Below are 21893 nucleotides of genomic sequence, written 5' to 3'. Positions count from 1 at the left end.
ACATTGGTCAAACTGGACAGTCTCTACGTAAAAGAATAAATGGACACAAATCAGATGTCAAGAATTATAACATTCATAAACCAGTCGGAGAACACTTCAATCTCTGGTCACGCAATCACAGAAATGAAGGTCGCTATCTTAAAACAAAAAAACTTCAAATCCAGACTCCAGTGAGAAACTGCTGAATTGGAATTCATTTGCAAATTGGATACTATTAATTTAGGCTTAAATAGAGACTGGGAGTGGCTAAGTCATTATGCAAGGTAGCCTGTTTCCTCTTGTTTTTTCCTACCCCCCCCCCCAGATGTTCTGGTTTAACTTGGATTTAAACTTGGAGAGTGGTCAGTTTGGATAAGCTATTACCAGCAGGAGAGTGAGTTTGTGTGTGTATGGGGGTCGGGGGGATGTGAGAAAACCTGGATTTGTGCAGGAAATAGCCCCACTTGATTATCATGTGAATTTGTGTGCGGGTGTGGAGAGTGAGAAAACCTGGATTTGTGCTGGAAATGGCCCACCTGATGATCACTTTAGATAAGCTATTACCAGCAGGACAGTGGGGTGGGAGGAGGTATTGTTTCATATTCTCTGTGTATATATAAAGTCTGCTGCAGTTTCCACGGTATGCATCCGATGAAGTGAGCTGTAGCTCACGAAAGCTCATGCTCAAATAAATTGGTTAGTCTCTAAGGTGCCACAAGTACTCCTTTTCTTTTTGTCCATTTAAGGGAAGGCATCCACCTACGTGGATCTCATTACAGGATCAGAGTTTTAGTTGCATTTATTACGATGGCTTCAATTCAGCAAAACACTTCAATGCAATTTAAGCATATGCTTAAATGCTGTGCTGAATTAGAGCTCGTAATTGCCTCAACAAGGTAGGATGCTAGATGCAGAGCCAGATACAGCCAGTGTGCTTGTTACGCTACAAAGAATCCATCTATTTATCACCATATGCTTGACTTCAAAATTTGAAACCAATTCTAAATTTGTTCATTAGCATATTTTTAATTTATTTATTTTGATTTTGAAAAGTTGATTCTAAGCTTTAGTTTTTTTAATGAACCTTAGGCATTAACTGTGCACAGTGGTGATATGTGACAGTGTCAATGAATTTCCATAATTGTGGGGACAACGTTCACGGTTATACAGCTATAAACCTCTTTTACCCAGTCAATTAAACTGGGTTACTGCTGATTTGAATCACTGAAGCAGCACAAAGCAGCCAAAGCGTGTTTCTAAATCTGTTCCCACGTTTCTTCTTGTGGCCTTGAACTCATTTCAGAAATCTTCATCTGCTTAAATCTTTTGAAAATACTTTCTTTTTGACCGTCTATGTATTTAATGTATGTATCCATACATTCTGGGCATAAAAAGAGATTAGCAAAGAATAATAAATATTCCTGGTCATTAAAATATAAGAGGCCAGATTTTCAGCTGGTATACATATTACTGATGTCGATGTAGCTATATTAATTTACATCAGTTAAGGGTCTAGTTCGATGTGCCAACATTTTGAAATATGGTAAAAACAAGCAAACAAACAAACAAACAAGATATTTTAAAAGTTTCAATACCTCTAATTTTTAGAGTTATTTGAACAGATTAAACCCTATCCTCCTAGAATGATAAACACAATATTCTACAACAGACCTGGTAACAGATGGTTACTAATCACTGATAAATTTTGCATATTTAAAAAGGGAAATAGCTTTTAGAGATGCTACTGATGTAATTATAAGAGCACATAGAAACCATGTGAAGATTTGCAGAAACAAAACCTGACCTGAGGATAAATATAAAGCTACAGCTGCTATGAACCTGGGAGTTCATTACAGCTGAATTTTTTTTTTAAGGACAAATGCTTTAAAAAACAATGATCTGCAAATAGTCATCTGAAGTTTAGAACATATTTTTTTTGCATGTATTTGCATTTCTTATGGTTTTGTTTTCCACAAATATTCTAGAACATAAATTTCCCTAAAAGAATGTTCTCTAAAACAGATATTACAGCTGAATGTAGTGGGTTTCTGGTTGTACCTCCCCTTCTGACTCAGTGGGAGGCAACTCTGCCTCCCTATGTCACTGGGGTGCTGCCCACTATCAAGGAATTAGCAAATCGAGTGTGAGGATCCATGGCCCTGGTGGTGGGACAGGGCTGAGCAATACACAGTCTCAGGCCCTCAAGCCTGGTAGAGCAAACTGAGGCTATGTCTACATTACCGCTGGATCGATGCTCCAGCGATTGATGCACCAGGGGTCGATTTAGCAGAGGACAGTGAAGATCCACAAATTGAGCACAGATTGCTCTCCAGTTGACCGCAGTACTCCACCCTGAACGAGAAGAGTAAGTTAAGTCGACAGAAGAGTGTCTCCTGTTGATCCAGCGTGGTGTAGACACTGGAGTAAGTTAACCTAAGCTACGTTGGCTCCAGTTATGTTATTCACATAGCTGGAGTTGCGTAACATAGGTCTACTTACCATGGTAGTGTAGACATAGCCTAACAGTCTTAGGAGGCTCATGCTCTCAGGCAGGGCAGAGCAACTAAGCAATCTGTTGCCTGTCTTCTTAGCTCATGCAGATGGCAGACAAATGCAGGCCTCTTCTCTTAAGGTGGGGAGGCTGCCACCCCTGGGGTGGGGTTGGCATCAGGGGGTAGGGAGACCTGGTCCCACCAAATCCCAGCCCAGGGTCCTCAGAGTGGCAGATGGTTCCACCACTGGGTCAGCGGGGATCCTACTGCAACACGCTGACTTGGGTTCTAACAGCAAAACTGGACCAATGTCTGGTTTCCCTGAGCTACTTCCTTCCATAGTCTGGGTGAGGGGTTCCATAGCCCAGAGGTCCTCTGTCTCCTCCAGTATATGGTGAGAGGCAGTCCCAGCAGCTCTTTTCCTGGGTTAGTCTCCTCCAGGGGCAGGGCGTGGTGCAGCACAGGTTCAGCTCCAGGGTTCTGCAGTGGGCTGGAGACGTCTACTTCCTTTCCTGGCTCAGACTCAACTGGGCTAAAGGCTCCACCTTTTAGACTGCCCATCCTGCTGCTTAGCTTCCAGCGGGAGAGGCAAGCCCAGCCTGGCTCCTCTGTCCAGGGATCAAGAGAGTGGCTCCTCCCTCTCTGGCTCAATGGGAGGCCACTCTAGGAACATTCACAGAAGGAAAATTTTGAATCATGGAAACCTAAGCATCTAATCAGACAACAGAATACCTTGTAGTCTAGGTGTCCAAACAAAACAGCTCATAGCTCAAACATAAAGTACTCAAAACAAAAATGCTCTTGAATAACCTAAGATGGAGAATTATTCACTCAATTACTCAGTGAAGTTAAACAAAAATAAGAAAATTGTAATCTGTGCACTAACAATGTGTGAACAGAAAGCAAGATGAAAAGTGTTGATAAATTAGTAGCAATGATGTACTTATAATATATGGTGCTTTTCTGGATGTAAATATTTAGGGATTTCTTTACAAGATATAGATGTGTCTGCAGAGCTTCCTGTTGGTTACTTTTTTTATAGGGAGAGATATATAGAACTGTAAGCCACACAAGCCTATGTGGTTTCACATCATGTACTTATGATAAACAGGTGTGGAGAATTTGCAAAAGGCTAAGATTCATATTCTTTTTTAAGAACTGGCCCAAAAGACCTGAAAGAAATATAAATATTAACCACTGAAAACATATCCAGTGGCAAGTGCTATCAGAAGTTTTGTGCTCATATGTGGGATGGAGATGTGTGTCACTGACTGCATTACTAAAAAACAGAGTATGTCGTACCATATCTTTTGCTACATTATAGGATAATTCTCAGGAATATCATTTCCAGAGTATATTAGTTATAGAAACAATAGTCTAGATACTCAGCTGCATTCAGTATCTGATAAGCACAGCTGAAAGAGGCTGCAAAGAAGCCAGCTGTGCCTATTTGACCAGGTGCCAGTTCTTTGTCAGCCCCAGGCATGAGGTACTTTAGTGAAGTGTGAGGGCTTCTTCAAAATACACCATCTGACAATAGTCCAAGGGAAGAGCATGCCAGCTCAGAATAACAACAGTACAATAGCATTCTGGCCATGTCCCCCTCCACCCTCAACATGCTCTTAACACCTGGAACCCTGGAGTTATGGATGTAGGAGCCAGCTATGCTGGCTTTACACCATCTAGGGATTCTGCTATGCCATGGGCATTCCTCAGCTAGGCAGATTTGTGGCTTTCCAGATCCTTTGCACTGCTGTGCAATGAAGAAGAGGACCTGGTCCAGTGCCTCCATTCCAGAAATACTAGCTCGTTGACACTGCCCTACCATATATCTGGTCTCAGGAAGTGATATATCTGCAAGTCATGATGAACAATGCAAATTATCAGTAAATGGGGCTATGTGGGACTAGGGTATATTTTTGTTAACTGTATGTTTCTAGTAGGATTTTAATACTTTTTCACTAGTTCCAAATGGCATGAACCTGTGACAGTTTTTAAGCTGCCAGACCTTTACTAGATGATATAGGTTGTTCCAGGAAAAGATGATGAAAACACAAGTCAGGACAATGTAACCTGACAAGTAATTGATGAAAATTGTTTGAATGTTCCTTGTCAAGCACAAATGATAGGTAACAGCAAGATGACAGAGGAAAAAAAAATATGGAATCCTGGTATATTGGGGATGCTCAATCTTTTAATAAAAATAGCATCCTCTATCTAAATATCAGACTGTCTCAACTGAATTGTCTTTGGTATTTCCATGCACTAATGCACCTGTTGAGAGAATGTGCTCTATAATGAATGTTATCTGGAGTGAGGACAAAAACAGATTGTCCAAGCCGATTCAGCAAAAACAAAAGCAGTCATTGTGGCCACTCTACAGGGTAACTGTTAAGAGTTCTCTGAGCAGCTGTGAGGGACTGAGTCACATATACAGTAAAAATATTCAAAAATGCCTCTAAAAGTATTACATTTTCTAAAGAGATTCATGGTGGAGGGGGAGGAAATGGAAACTGCTACTAGTTGGCAAAGTCTTACGGTCTAGTAATTCTATCCTTTATAGTTGTTTGTATAAAGACAAGTGTCTTATACAGTTTCACTGCCACCTTAAAAATACTGATTTCCCTCTCAATGAGAATGATGACTCTTTCCCCCCCTTTTAGTACATTATCCACCTTAATAGCATTACTAAACATATCTACCAATCCCAGTCCTGCAATAAACCTTATAAAAAGTTAATGCCGTCAGCAGAGTTGGTAGAAAGAGTGAAACATTTTCATGACTATACACTGGGATTTTGCTCCACTGTTACTCATGGAGTCAAATTACTTATAATTTGAATGTCCCACTCATTTATTTGTGAAAATGTTTAGAATTCCCTCAAGTTTCATGAATATTAGCATGAATGTTTTAACTAAAAATTAAAATCAGAAATTCTTTATTGTTATTCAGTAGCCCTTTACTTAAAACATATTAGCCAATCAAGAAGCAGAAACAATACAATATGTGATGGAGATGCACACCATAAAATGAAGATGAAGCACTGAAGAGAAACATTCACAAACTATTTGTTATGCTAAAATTCATTTCCATAAACTATTCTGCAAATATTAAAGAATAACTTAATATATGTAGAAATCATGATTGATTTATGAATATCAAAAAGGATGCAGAGCCCCATTGACTCAAATGGGTTTCTATGTAGGTTCAGGTGTTCATCCTTTTGGAGCAGCTTGCAAGATTAGGATGTAAATGTACTGTTGATCAAAATTCTCTAAACTTTCTATTAATTTGTGCATTTCTCCTCGTTTCTTTTGCTAAAAAACCCTATGGGTGATGGGAGAACTTCCAAGCTTAAATGTCCAATTTTTGCTCCCATTTACACCAAAATAAATCCAGAGGCACTCCAGTGAAGTCCATCGGACAGATTGTCATTTGGTATCATTCAGCGTAGCTCCATTGAAAACAGCGGAGTAATGCCAATTTATGCCAGCTGAAGATCTGACAAAAATGGTTGTAAGAGAAGAACTTGGCCCAAAGTCACCTGGACTTCAAAACATATGAAAAATTATTTAATAACATAGTGTGAGTTTATTACAGCATAAACTGGAACCTAATGGGTTTCCACACAGCAACACATTGGTGTCATTCAGGCTGCTCACACAGTGATATAAGGCCTGTTTCACTCTGTGGCTATGCATTCACTCTGCATGCATATGAGGTGGACATAGAATCATAGAATCATAGAACTGGAAGGGATATCAAGAGATCCAGTCTAGTCCCCTGGACCCATGGCAGGACTAAATATTATCTAGACCGTTCCTGAGAGAACATGTCCACTAAGGTGACTCTGTGGGTACATCATGACATGGGGAGGCCTTCTCTAGCCAGTAAATTTAGTAGATGTCATTGATGGTACAAGATTATCTCCCGTTCCCACTGCTGGTGCAATATGCAATTCTGCTCTTATAAATAAGCTATGGCTAAGTCAGTGGATCAGGGCATAGTGACATGGGTTATAAGGGTGTTGCTGTGATTCTGATTAGTGTTAATTACTTTGCCAATGTCAGAACCCAGGGATGCTAGTGTCCCATGCAGAGGGGAGGTTACAGCAGTGTCATTGGCTGGGATGGGCACAATTTGCCTGATATGGAGTCATTCTCAAGAATTATCTAGGACAGGATGCATAGAAATGAGGTACTCAGCAATCACAGAAACCTCACAGATAAAGGAGCACAAGAGTGACAGGAAAAGATTGCAAGCTTGTTAGCTGGGAATAGAATACATACGTACCCAGTGCAATGAAACCCCACTCCCCATTAACTTCCATTGGTGTTTGCCTGTGAATTGCAGCCCAGAGTGAGTGGTGAGCGAGTCTAGCTGGGGACAGGATGCTACTTTACATCAGCTGATCATAGTGTCCTGCATTTCCTATGGCATTCCTCCTGGAATGCAGCAGGGGTAGTAAACTGCCTTGAGGGCATAGCCAGGTGGGTCTCAAATAATGCATAGGTCTTCTGCTGGCCCTCTGTACAGAATTTCACCCAGAGTGAAGGGCACATATTTCTCTCGTCATTCTGTTCTGATAACTTTCCAAAATATATTTCTAAGAATAGCTTACCTGGTTCTCTTCCCCTCCGCAATATAAAATAGCCATTAACTCTCCAGGCAACATTTTGGGATTTGCTAAATAGGAAGTGGAAATGTCAATAACTCTAGAATATTGGGCTTCCTTTCTTTATTCTTCTTCAAGAAGATGATATTGTTGTTTCTAGCCTTTTCCTTCTACTTAATGAACTTATGATGATGGAAAGGTGTGTGTAATTAGAGCTGTCAATATTGAATTCTACATGTGCACTGCACTATGAATTTAATTTAAGTTTCTCTATCCCCATTCCTCTCCCCACATTGCCACTGGGAAAGACTGAAGCACTTGACTACCGCTGTGGCAAATTGGGTCCTAATAAGTGTGATGCTTTACTGCTTCTTGTTTTTTGCTAAGATACAACTGCAGTATTTCAGAAGAACTCACCTGGGCATTAATTCAACAAGAAATGGTGGTAGGAGTATTATATTTTCCATGTTTTGATATCTCCCTGAATAACTTGCATATAAAGAGGCCTGGCAGCTGCTTTGTGTCAGTGACTGCTGTGCTTGTCATTTCAGCCTCAGATTTGGCTGATTCACCTCTGCCAAGCTTAAGAATAATATTCTTCTTGCTGTTTCCTATTATTCTGAAAGTTTAACAACCATGAAAGGAAAATAGAATCAGACGGTGAAAAATACATTTAAATGTTATAGGGCTTTAGTTTATCATAGAGTAAGAGTAAGGTTACCACCACCACTAATAACAGGTTTATTTAGAGACAGGAAGGGAGTGCAAGGAAGGAATATTCATTTTCAGCATGGAGAATTAGCGTAAGTTTTATGTTTACAACCTTAGGGATCTCAGTCAAAACTAATAAAACCTAACAACAGCTAGAAAGGTGGTAGGAGGCGTGTCTATAAAAATCCTGTTTAAGATGGCGGTTTCTATGCTATATAGAATCTCTTCAGGGATCAGTATGAATTTCCACATTAAATTCAAATAAGAAATGTCACAAATGGTTCAACAGGAACCACAAACTCACAGTGCTGCTCTCCAATCCACTGCATTAGTTGCTGGAATGCACCATACGAGTTTGGTAATTTAAAAGAAAGGGGGAAAAAAACATGTTTGAAAATAATTTGATTTCTTAGACTTAGTTTTAGAAAACGGTGCTCTCTAATAGCTGAAAACACCACCATATGGCCTCTATTGTGCTGCATTAATGGAGCCATTCTATGATATGAAATGGCACGACCAGGGCTGGGGCTTCTCCTGTTAGATTGTACCTCAGTACAGATTCTGTAACAACAATGTTCCTTCAGAAACAAGAAGAATATGCGTAGCACCACAAATAATTCCTTGTTTCACTTAGAAAGGGGCCCAAGTTAAAAAAACATCAGATCAGGATCCACATTTAGAGCACACCAAAGCTGGCGGGTGCTTGGGTTTGAGGTTTTGAGTCAGCCTGTTATATTAAGAGGGGTCAGCTGCAAAATTCAGATCTTCCTTTTGTATTGATTTTGAACCTCCCCTCTAACTTTACATTGATAACCTTTCGCAAGGTGGGGTGTTGAATCAAACCTATCTCTAATTTATGAATCCACGGGTCAAGTTCCCTATCCACCTAAAACTATGTCCATTGTTCCCACCACCCTTTGGCATGGGATTAATAGTGGATATGATTAATCGGGAGAATGTAATATCCAAGATATAGTGGAAAGCTAAGCTGATAGCTTTACTAAAGCCAGGTAAAGGGCACTCTTTAGCAGCCAGTATCACTCCTGAGTTGTAGCTACAAAGTTCTGGAGCAGATGATCCTACAGAGAATTATGCCCATGACAGAACACATTTTGGGTGATGATCGGTCAGGTTCCTGACCAAATCAAAGCTCTTTGACCAAACGTTAGCACTTACTACATACCTTGAGAATAAATTTCAAGAGAAGAAAACCAGAGCTGTCTTTTTTGACCTTACAGCAAACTATGACAACCTCTGGCATACTGATCTGCTGTACAAGATGTCAAGAATTCTTACTAGGTGGGTTGTCATGACAACTGATGCCCCAAAGTAGATGTTGTAGGTGTCTCTGGGCCACAAAACTAGCACCTGGATTCTAAAAGAATGGATTCCTGCAGGACTTGATGCTGGCACCAACTTTATTTAATGTACTCAGCAATGACCTACTGAACACGACTTCCAGATGGTTTATGTATGCTGACAATATCTGCCTGGCCTCAAAATATCGTGACTTCCAAAAGATTGAAAAGAATCTGTTTAGTGATATGGCTACCTTAGGTGACTATTATATGTCGTGTTGTTGTCGCCATGTTGGTCCCAGGATATTAGAGAGACTGGGGAGAGGGATAGCTCAGTGGTTTGAGCATTAGCCTGCTAAACCCAGGGTTGTGAGTTCAATCTTTGAGGGGGCCATTTAGGGATCTGGGGCAAAAATTGGGGATTGGTCCTGCTTTGAGTAGGGATTTAGACTAGATGACCTCCTGAGGTCCCTTCCAACCCTGATCTTCTATGATTCTAAGGTGGGTGAGGTAATATATTTTATTGGACCAACTTGAGTCAAACTTTTGAATTTGGACAGAGTTCTTCAGGTTTGGGAAACTTACTCAGAGTGTCACAGCTGAATACAAGGTGGAACAGATTATTTAGCCTAATTAGTTAACACGTATTTCAAGGGACCATTTGAGGTAAAGTGGCCTATTAACACCCCTCCATTCAAAAGGAGGAAAGGAAGGGAGGGGAGAAAAAGAAGCTAGGAGTGGGGATGATTAGGGTGTTATAGATTGTTGTAATAAGCAATAAATCCAGTGTCTCTATTCAGTCCATGATTTTTAGTGTCTAGCAAAGTAATGAATTTAAGCTATTGCAAGAACTGGAGACTGAAACCAAGTACATCAAAGACCATGTCCACTTTCACCATGCTCAGAGCCAACTGGAGCTTCCCATCTTTTGAATGGTCAGTGGCTGGCACACACCCCAATGCCATTGTATCTAGGGGTTACTCTACATCACACACACACATAAACACACCATCTCACAAAAGTAGCTCATACGATCACGAGCAGAAAATGCCTCCTGAACAATCTAGTAACATCCATCTGGGGAGCCAACACACAAATACTGCAGAGTTTGGGGCTGGCTCTGTTCTGCTCATCTGACAAATACACTGTCCCAGTTTGGTTAAATTCTGCCCACACACAAACACAGTCTGATCAAATAATGAGAATTATCACAGGCACACTGAAGCCAGCAAGTCTTGTACGGTTATTGGTCCTAGACAATACTTTTCCACGTAACATCCAGCAGAATGCTGCCAACAACTGATCATCTCAGTACAGCAAATGTCTTGCTTGAAACTGTTCAGAGATATGTGGGATGCACATGGATACCAAATGCACAGCAGAAATCCTATCTGCACTGTGCTGTACACTGTCTATCCAGCTGATAACTTCACTCTGGTAGACAGAATAGGAGAGAGCCTCTGCCACTACCTACATCAGCATCAACAACGGATGAAGTTACTTGGATTTGGGATCCAATACTGCCGGTGGAGCCAACTTAACAGGTTTAGGTGTGGTGTGGTTCACCAAGACCAGCCAGGCCTGGGGCACCCAGGATAGCCAACTGTGCATAAATAGTGCTGTGGAGGATGCTGTCTGTACACATGCAGGATGGTTGCTCTTTTTTGAGATGGGTTCCTCAAAGATCTTCTCAAGTTGAACACTGCCAATTGGCCAGACAATTGAGCTGTGATTTTTATTTATTTGTTCATTCTTGGTTTTTAACCTTGCATCCTCCACACTCAATCCACTCAATCTCTCTCTTTCTCTCTCTCTCTTTCTCTCTCTCGCGTGCACACACACACACACACACACACACGCATCTTGAAATCATTTTCCTTTTCAGTTATGGTATTTTTAGCAAAAGTGCCCCAATGCTAAAATAGTTACCATACAATAATGGGAAAATGTCTGCTAGTAAAGACTTTCTCCCAAAATGGATTCATAGTGCATTTAGATTTTTGAATGAGTTTAGTTCATGGATTTATATTTTAGGAGAGGAGAAGTTGCCATACAGTAAACATAGTTTGAAACAGACAAATCTTCTCCTGATTTGACCATGAGCAATTACTCTATACCCACGCTTTTTAGAAACACAATTTTATGATGTTCTCATATAGCCATTCTCTAAATCCTCAGTCGACAGGTGCATTCTGACTGGTGACAGACTTGGAGCTGCAGGAATCCTGAAAACATCTCTGTTTAATCTGGCTCAAACAATGACATGGCCTTTATAACATTTTGACATCCATCACTGACTGTCACACTGCTTAAAAAAAAACCCTGATGACTGCAGTATCTGACACATGAACTATGAGTCATGGGCATCAAATCATCATCACATGATCCAACAAATGCCTTAGTGCATTGAGGTAGACATTATGCAGCTGAATGTCACCACAGTGGAGCTCTGCAATAATATAATGTGTGATGCTTTGAACTGGAGCTTGAAAATGTATAGATTTTATTTATTTTAAAAAGTCATTATTAACTTTAAGATTTAAATCTTTGGTCTACTTCAATCATGAACAGACTACAACTGATCGATTGTAGTCTGTGATTGAGAAAGATAGATCGATAGATAGATAGAAAGGAAGGAAGGAATCTGGTTTGTCAGATATTCCAGGAGGGTCATTTAGAAGGTGTTCAATGTCCAGTACTTGATAAATTTCTCAGGTATTGTTTCTGGGGGAAATAAATCTCCTGTCCCTTTGGGGAAATTACAATAGCTGGATAGAAAGGGAGAATTTCTTTCTGTGCTACAAATGGATTCACAGACGCTGGTGATGATCAAGTAGCAACTGCTGAATTGTAATCAAGTACCCACTTAAGGTGACCACAGCACTGCAGCATACCTAGGTTGTGGTTCTGACATTAGGTCATTTTTTTGGCAGCGAAAGTGCTGCTGTTAGCCACATCTGTGCCCACAGAGATAACTGAGGGGCAGACATGACAAACCTGCAGGAAAAACATGCAGAAATTGGTCTTGTTTTTGGCTTAATTCACTTGTGAGTTACTTGATGGCTATTTTTTGGCTTGTAGCTTGTTGCTTCTTCTTTTTTGATCGGCTCCCAGCAAGCAGGGGCAAGCGGGGAGAGTCAGGGGTGCACAATGGGCCCACCACAGTCCCAGACTGCATGCCAGGGAGATCTAATCACATAGAGTGTTGGGGTTCTTAGGGACTGGCTTGTTTTGGCCTTGTTTTGAAATGGGATTAGCTTGATTTTTCGCTTATTGTGAAAGTCAGGGTGCTTATTTACTGTGTAAAAGTTGGCAACTGTGGTGAGGGGGACAGGATTTGCCTATTTTCTGTTTGATTTATCTTTGACATAGCAGCAATCATTTTAGATTGGTTCTGACCAATTAACAGGTGATATTGCGTACAGATATGAGACTCTAGTTGGCGGGGGTGAGGGTCCACTAACCAATGCTCTATCCCCTGACTTCACAGCATTATTCCATCTACTTAACAGAGTTGAAGTGAGCAGCTTGTAGGGCCGGAGAAGGGTAGCTCTTTGGAATGGAAGAGATTGGCAGAAAGATCTAAGTGGAAAGGACACTGGGGTCAACACTGGGGTTGCAATGAACACATAAGAGCAAAAGGAGGTAGCTGACACATAAACAAAATGGCCACTTGTAGATTTCAACTACTATGGCATACAGATATTTTAAGCAGCCTAGAACTTGCATAAAACTGAGAATAGGAAATATAGCGTCTATTCCTCACTTTGCTACATACTTTATGCATGATCTTATGGTAGTCACTGAGGCCCAAATCCTCAAAGGTTGTTTCGGTGCCTACATAGCTTTTGATGATCTGGGCCTAAATATCTCTGTGCTCAATGTGGCCATCTGTAAAAATTAGGATAATTACACTTATTTTACACCTCCTACAGATGTTGAAAGGCTCAATTACTTATTCTTTACAGAGACCTCTGAGATCTTTAGTTGGAATGCAACACCAAAGTTCAAAGTATTTATTATGAATCTGACTACAAAAATATTTATATGAAACTGTGCCTGGAAAATATGATGGATTTGTCTAAAAATTAATTTCAGTTGAGGGATTTGTCATAGTCAAAGTGTTATATCTTTTGGCACTGAGTGAAAACTATTATCTAAAAATGATTCTTAAAGTATATTTAAATAAAATATTTTGAAAAGTGTTTTTTTTAAATGTTGATATTCTAACATCACTCACTAGCAACACAGGTAAGAGCCTATAAGGCTTTCTGTTATAAAGCAGGATTTTTAGGGATTAATATATCAGCTTTTTAAAATCCCATTGGGTTAACTTGTCATACAAACTGTCAACCCAGATCTCTTTTTTCCCCTAAAAATTGTTTAAATACTTCAGAACAATTTTAGATGTAAACCAGTCCCCAGAAATAGATGTTTTCTGTTGGCTTATGTGCTTTTTGATCAGATGCGGCTAGAAACGTCACTTGGCAGAAACATTTGCAACCACTTCAACTCTAGGTTCTACAAATTTGAGACATAAGGTTGGCATAGAATAAGCACCATAAATACCCAGTACTCTATTTTTGTGATTGGTTAATGAAAAGATTAATGAATTAAGTTTGCAGCCTCTTAATGTGGATTTTACAGGATATTCGTTAAAAGGATTGTGTTTAGTTACTGGAAAGTCTGATTGCCACCTAGAGTACTGAAACCACATGAATCTCTCTATTAGCATATAGGATCAAGACAACATAAGCAATTTTAAGGCTATTTAAAATAATTTCTTGATTGATTAAGTTCTTCTGCTGAGCAGGAACATTTTGGCTAATGTCAGTGAATATGCAAAGCATGCTATCATTCGTCACTTAGCCAATTACTTCACTCCCCATCCCATTGGATGCACATTCTTTTTGTGTTTTCTTTGTTAAGATATCAAGTTCCCAAGTTCAGCCAGCTTCTGTGGTGGAATCCCAGTGGCAGAAGGTCAGCAGGAGTGGATCACTGTGATATAAAACACATGAAACCCCTTGCTCCATCAAGGGGCTGGAGCTACCTAGCACAACCCAGAAAGTGGCTGTGGCTGTCTGGAGGGATCCAGTTTACACCATGGCCATCCGTCTCCAGTGGATCACGCAAGGAGCCCAATCTACACTGAAAATTGTCTTCCTGTAAGTGAATCTAAGGTAGGGTGACAGTGAAACCATCATCTGCCCATCATCTGCCATGCCCCCCTGATTCTAGAACATTATAATTAACTACACCAGGGAGATTTTGTGCTTATTCTAGGCTAGCTTGTGTTTGAAACTGTCATAAGTGTTCAGAAAACAGAGAGTCTAACCTCCCACAACTTGCATGCTCAAGCAAGGGCCACATACAATGACAGTCTTCTGATGCACCTACGGAAAGGGTAGGAAGGAGAAGCAGGAGGTAGGATCATGGCCACACTCCCACCATTCTGCAAGGTGGAGCCAGCACAGCAGCTGGAGCAGGCTGCAGCGTTCTTATGTATTGGCCCACTGGAGGTATGAGCTGCATGTATGCACACAGTTTTGGGACCCGCAGGATTTTGTTCAAACATTTTAGAGTCTAAAAACCTTTTAAGGATATTGAACATGTAGATTAATATATATTTGTCCAATTTCAAACAATAGTTATGTGAAACAGCCTCCCTTTAGGCAGAAAATTGTTGAGCCACCAAATTTTCTCTCTCTTGTGGGAATTTTTGTTTTGTTTTCTCTCTCCTTCTCTCTTTTTAATTCATGCAAAAAAGTTCCTTTGGGAAGGCGGCCGGGGGAGGGGAGCCCAAGCAGACAGGAACAGTGCACAAATGTTTATTTCACAAGGGTAGTTGGGTATTCATTAGAAACATATTTATAGCCACTCCCAATGCACACGCTTATTAAATTGGTCACACATTTTTGTTGCTGTTTGCTAAACATGCTGTGGAGTTTTACTGAATACCTATCAGTTAAATCCCAAATGATGTTCTGCTTGAACTGAACCTGAGTTCTTAGCCATATGCTTCTTGCTAAAATGTTAATTGGAAATATTTATGGTGCTGAATTGAAAATAAGAATCTGTTTTCTGTACATGCAAATTATTTATCAATTTTTGTGTAGGTTTTTATGTTTTGTAACGTTCTAAAAATGTATGTGTGTGTTTAAGTCCTTCTTTTTATTTAGTTTTCAGACTCCAACCACTTTATCATGCATTTCCCCCCAAATTTCCAGAACCCAGATTAATCTGTGGTTTCATAAAACCTTTAGAACCCTTGAAAAGACTCGGAAGAAAAAATTATTTCAGAACTTCATTGAAATTGGGATGTCAGTTACATGGTAAATAGCTGGATATGGGCAGCTTGGTGTTGAAATGGCGATATCAAATTCATTCAGATACTTTACTCAAAAGCAGAAGTGGTGCTTTGGAAGCCCTAAGTGGGAATATTCCGCCCTCCCCAAAAATCTTACACACTAAAAAAGAGAATGGGGGACCCCCTGAGCTGCTCAGGGCCCTAAGAAATTGTTTAGTCTGCTTATGCCTGGGGCCAGCTCTACTTAAAAGAAAAAGATGTTTTTTACGAGCAGAGCTATCTAATGTCATGCCACTGTTTAAAGATTTTTTCTGTAACCTAGCGTGGCAGGATTGTTAAAGTTTAAACTACTTATAACAGTCCTGCCACCGTTATAGTTTAATCTATACATCAAAAACCTGCCACCAATCCAGTCACAGAAGTTTTTTTCTATGCAGACAACATCTGCTGCGGGCTACAGGCTCCAACTTTCTATGATCTGGAGAAGACCATGAGTGACGTTGCTGCAAAGCTGGCTGGTTACTGCAAGACATGGCACCTTCAGCCTATCACCAGTAAGACAGTTCCTAGCACATTCCACCTCTACCATGCCCCTATTAAAAGGAAACTAAACATTGTAATGAATGGCCGGAGGCTGAAGCATATTGCTTGCATATAAATCCATGGTACATCCACATCTTGAATACTGCATACAGATGTGGTTGTCCCATCGCAAAAAAGATACATTGGAATTGGAAAAGGTTCAGATAAGGGCAACAAAAATGATTTGGGGTACGAAATGGCTTCTATATGAGGAGAGATTAATAAGATTGGGACTTTTCACCTTGATATGCATGAGGGGAGATATGATTGAGGTCTATAAAATCATGACTGGTGTAGAGAAAGCAAATAAGGAAGTGTTACTTACTCCTTCTCATAACACAGGAACTAGGGGTCACCAAATGAAATTAATAGGCAGCAGGTTAAAAACAAAACAAAAGGAAGTATTTCTTTACACAACGCACAGTCAACCTGTGGAACTCTTTGCCAGAGGATGTTGTGAAGGCCAAGGCTATAACAGGGTTCACAAAAGAACTAGATAAGTTCATAGAGGATAGGTCCATCAATTGCTTAGCCAGGATGGGCAGGGATGGTGTCCCTAGCCTGTTTGCCAGAAGCTGGGAATAGGCGACAGGGGATGGATCACTTGATGATTACCTGTTCTGTTCATTCCCTCTGGGGCACCCGGCATTGACCACTGTTGGAAGAAAGGATACTGGGATAGATGGACCTTTGGTCTGACCCAGTATGGATGCTCTTATTTTCTTATATCCAGTTTACCTAGTTATGACCCTCGATCGAACACTGACATGCAAAAGCCAAGCAAGATACTTGAGCAAGACAGCAGCACAGGTCAAGGCACTCAATAACCTTCTCAGCAAACCAGCAGGTTCTTTATGGTGAGAGGCTGCTCCAACCTTAAAGACCTCAGTCCTTGTCATCTTGTACTCAATAGCAGAGTACTGTGTGCCAGCATGGAGTTGGCTGGCACACACCAAAATTGTCGACGTGCAACTAAACTCAACAATGTGCATCATCACAGGAATTCTCAGACCGACTCATCTTCCATTGCTTCCAGTTCTGAGCCACATTGCTCCCCCTTAAGTCAATAGGGAGATTGCAGCTTGCAATTTTCTTAAAGCTGCAGCTCCTGGAGTCATGTGATCACATAAGAATCTTAACTTCCCTTCTCAAATAAGAGTAAGTTTCTACCTCTATGCTTGCAGAGAAAAACATGAAAACATGAACCTAAAGGCTCAAAAAGGCTCAGAAGGCAAAGTTAAAGAACTCCAAATGTATTTATTTCTTAAAATCACATGATTTTTAAACCAATCTCACGATCTTTTCCACTCAACCAGGGTTTTTTACTGTTGTGCAAGCAATTCTGCTACTAGGACAAGCAGCTTTCTAAGCCTGTTCAAATTTTTGGAAATATCCAGGCCATTCTGCATATGCTTTGAGTCTCAACACAGACAGCAGCATAGCTGCTTACCTTATGTGCATATTCACTCCAATACAATGCCTCCTAGAGCTCCTGAGGAGCCCCACTCCAAGGCCCCACATCCACCCCACGGCTTTTGGAAAAGCTAGCACCTATGAGGATGCTGGGCATGAGCAGCTCATGAGAATGCAGTGCTTCAATTGTTGTTAATGCCTGCATTGGGATATAAGAAGAGGTTTCCTGCATTCTCCCTACCTTGCTCACCAGTATACACATTGGTCATAATGTTACCCTAAAGGTGAAGCAAATACCACAGAACAGATTTTATTAGCATCTGCAAACACTACTGTTCTCTTTCCAACTTTATTTCCCTTTAGCCTTTTATTTTATTATTCCAAACTTTGTATCACTTTTTCTTTTTCCTCTGAAACAACAACAGCGTTTATTTTTGAATTCAGAAGCTCTGCCATTCTGTTTCTTCTGGGAAGAAAAGTGCTGGATCCCAGCTTCTGTAATTCCCTTTGAGCACTGCCAAAAGACCTAGGATTAATTTCCTGGAAAACTTCCTTTAAAAATGTAAAGGAGTTTGGTTGCAAGCAAGATAAATATAAAAAGAAGCCCTCAGTTTAACAAATATGCTATTTTTTTGTTCATTCGTTACTAAAACAATGTGATTTTTAAATTCAAGATTTTGATCATTTTAACCTGCTCCCTCCCCATCCCCCAAATCAGTGTTTTTGAATAGTTTTGGCTCACTGAAATATGGTTGAAAAAGTTCAGTTCTATACAATGGAAATCTGCTCAGATTGCAGAGGGGCAAGAAAAAGTTGTTAAGGGATGGACTGTAGGATATGGTAAGGTTGTGAGATGATTTTTTAGGCATTTTTGTGGGTCAAAGACTAAAAGAGGTTGAGAATCACTGTACTAGAGAACAATCAAAAGCATCTTAAAAAAACAATTCTCATCTTACAGTCCCAAAAGAATAAAAGCCTATTTTATGCTTTAAATCAGTAGCCTTATTGCAGACAAATTGCTTTTTAAGTGCTAGGATTTTCAGCATGATTTCTAGCAGTGGTAATCCCAATGTTATTAAGGGCCAAATCTTGATGTCCTTACTCATGACAGACACAGGCAAATAGCCTTCCTTATCCTCAGCTTTGACTCAGGACTCAGATAGCTACATTATCTCCTGTTTCTGCCTCCCATGAGAAAAGAAAATAGATTTCTGTCAATCAAGGTTACCCAGCAATGATTAACTTCAACTGTGGCCATCAGAATTCCATTCAAACTGATTCAACAAAAAATGGTTTATTTGAGAAAAAAATACAGAGAATATAATCAAATAAAAGGAAAAGCAATACACCTAATGCTAATATTGATCATTATGGACCTTATCCAAAGCCCACTGAAATTAGTGCAAGTCTTTTGAAAAAAATTCAACCAGCTTTAGTCCAGATCTAGCTGTTTGTCCCAGTTTCTCAAGGAAAATTGGAGGAGCGACATGGGGGAGATGATGCAGGAGATGGAGCTGGTGGGGATTTTTGTTCATCAGACTTTGTTTACCCTGGAACGTGTGGGTTATTTTTCTAAGTCAGAGAGCTATCCTAAACCCTTGCCACTGAAAAGGGAGATTACTGACCAGCAAGGAAAGTGAGGTGTAGCCAGACCTTGAAAGAAAAAAGTAAGGGCCAATGCTACTGGGACCAGTAACAACTGGTAAAGGTTAAAACTGCCCCCAGTCTCACACGAAGGTAAGGCTATACAGGTATGATTACAGCTTGAGCTAACATACCCGAGGTAGCTTTAGTCTAGCTGTCTTGGGTACTGGGGCAGTGAATGCTTCAGCATGGGCTAGCTCCATGAGTAATTACCCAGGGTTTCAGGTGGTCTTGTACAGCCCATACCGAAACATGTACTGCTGAAGATTCACTGCTCTGGGAACTGAGCTAGCTACATTAAAGTTAGCTCAGGTATGTCTACTTGAGTTGTAATCACAGGGTGTGATTGCAATATAGACATACCCTGAGTTAGTCCCCATCAGTTACAATAAGGCTGCTCAAGTAGTAAGGTACTATTCAGGGTGAGAAAGGGTATTACAATCTTCCCCTTTGTTTTTTATAAATCAACATTTGTGAGCTCCTTATTGGTTGGCCACTGCAAAAAATATATAGAATGAACATATTGGAGCAGATGTGTTTGTTTCATCTTTGCTGTCTGGTCTTCTTGCCATATTTCATCATGTCCTTTTACGTACATGAAGAAAGCAAAAGAAAAAAAACATTTTAAAACATTTGTAAACTAAGTAACTTCTTTTCCATTCATACTTTTAGTCCTCTGCCTTCACGACAATGATTCTGGCTAGCACTGGGTTCATAGAATATCAGGGTTGGAAGGGACCTCAGGAGGTCATCTAGTCCAGCCCCCTGCTCAAAGCAGGACCAATCCCCAGTTTTCAGCCCAGATCCCTAAATGGCCCCCTCAAAGATTGAACTTACAACCCTGGGTTTAGCAAGCCAATGCTCAAACCACTGAGCTATCCCTCCTTCCCTGAAAGCAAGCATTTTAAAAAAATTCAGAACCTCAGAAATGAGGGAAAATATTGTTGAAAGCCAGGTGAAAGACAGCTCACTAGGTATTACGCATTTGGCTTCAGGCAACTCAAGAAATCTGAAACAAAACTCCCCCACCCCCAAAGCACCATATTGATACTGTTTGAATCAATTAAACATGGCTGACCACCGTCCTTTGCATGCGCTGTTCATCAATACAATCCCTTTTGTCCTATTCTGCTGTAACGATAACATCAGAAGCAAATGCATGCATGCATCACTTTTCATTTTCAAAAGTATGATCCTGCTTGAAGGCAACAGAATAGAAATAAATAAATAAACAAACACATCTATTTTAAAAAAATGTGGTAAAATATGCTTTTGAAGTGAAAATTTGGTAGACATTATGAAGAACCAAATGGTAACTTGGAAAATTTGCGGAACTAAAATTCATTTGCAAATTTAACACCATTAATTTGGGCTTGAATAGGGACTGGGAGTGGTTGGCTCACTACAACAGAAGCTTTGCCTCTCCTGGAATAGACACCTCCTCATCAATTATTGGGAGTGGACTACATCCACCCTGATCGAATTGGCCCTGTCAGCACTGGTTCTCCACTTGTGAGGTAACTCCCGTCTCTTCACGTGTCAGTATATAATGTGTGCATCTGTAGTTTTCATTCCACACATCTGAAGAAGTGGGGTTTTTACCCACAAAAGCTTATGGCCAAATAAATCCGTTAGTCTTTAAGGTGCCACCGGACTCCTTGTCGTTTTTGTGGATACAGACTAACAGGACTACCCCCCTGATATTTGAAAATCCAGCATTACGAGTATAGAATCAGTAGATAAATATATAAATGGAAAACTCAAATGTAGCACCCTTTTTTTTTTAAACTACAGCTACAGTTATATCAGGCCAGCTAGATCCTACACTGGTGGAACAATGCTGATTTACACCAGCTGAGTATCTCAGCCAATACAGTTGTTTTTCTCGTCGGCCCTCTGAATTTATTGCAATAGAGTCATAAAAAAAAAAAAGAAACTTTACAAAAATCAGAAATATATTACACTTTAAGACAGATACTTGATAAGAAAAGCTTTTAAAATGATTGAAAATCTTCTTAATATTGTTAGGAGTGACATCACTATCAATGATATTGTGCTAGCCTCATGATCTTTTGAAAGTGGAACAATACCCAAAGCCTTAGGCAAAGTAGTTTAATTTTGTTTGAAAGTAGGAGTTCCTCTATTGCATATAGTTCTATCTTTCCAAGGTAAATGAACTGATACTAGTGGTGGGTGAATCACAAAAGACTTGGCTACTTATCCAAACTTTACCTCTTGAGTCTGCAACACTGGGGTGGAAATCTTATGAGAAATCATAAAATTAATTAAAATTGCCTGGGATAGCAGCACTGCCACATGGATTGTAAATTGCCGGAAGGGCCACAAACAAAGATTGAAAATCAGCCAAGTATCAAGTGGAAAGAAGTGTGTATAGTAAATTGCCACTATTTGTTGATTTCTCTCTTACAGGTGGGTTTGAGATAGAATATTTTGTGGGTATTCAGATCTGTCAGGTTGGTTTGGGCCTCACCCGAGTTTTATTTATTTATTTTATTAACTGAGAATCTGGAAGAGAGAATAAAGAATGTGGAGAGGACTGAACCAAACTGTGGATAAATCTCTTAACCTAGAACCCATGCATAGAGCACCAGCACGTCCTAATGTCGCTACCTTCAATAATAGCTGCAAGCCACTAGACTCCCCAAGAAGAATTTATAGCCTTTGGGTTTATGAAGTTCATGCAGTCACCAGGTATCCTTCCCTATTCCCATGATCCACCCATGAACCCCACCCTGTTTCATTCCTCAATGGAGAACTGCTCCATGACACTTCTTTGCAACCTGTCACCCCATGCAACAGAACCATTGTGCTGCCACTGTGGTTTGGGT

The 21893-nt window shown here is 40.2% G+C and overlaps 1 long non-coding RNA gene across 1 annotated transcript in view; it reads left to right on the top strand.

The window, feature by feature from the left end:
* Positions 1-291: 291 nt before the first annotated feature.
* Positions 292-21893, top strand: part of LOC311519463 — a 273915-nt gene continuing 252313 nt past the window's right edge. Inside the window, exon 1 of the long non-coding RNA XR_014711283.1 lies at positions 292-345. This is a non-coding gene — a long non-coding RNA (uncharacterized lncRNA). The remainder of the gene's footprint in view (positions 346-21893) is intronic.

Source organism: Lepidochelys olivacea, assembly GCF_965140295.1.
Source record: "Lepidochelys olivacea isolate rLepOli2 genome assembly, chromosome: 1".
In the NCBI taxonomy this organism is placed as follows: domain Eukaryota; kingdom Metazoa; phylum Chordata; order Testudines; family Cheloniidae; genus Lepidochelys; species Lepidochelys olivacea.
The sequence above is the reverse complement of the archived record's forward strand: the minus strand, read 5'-3'. Positions and strand labels throughout refer to the sequence as shown.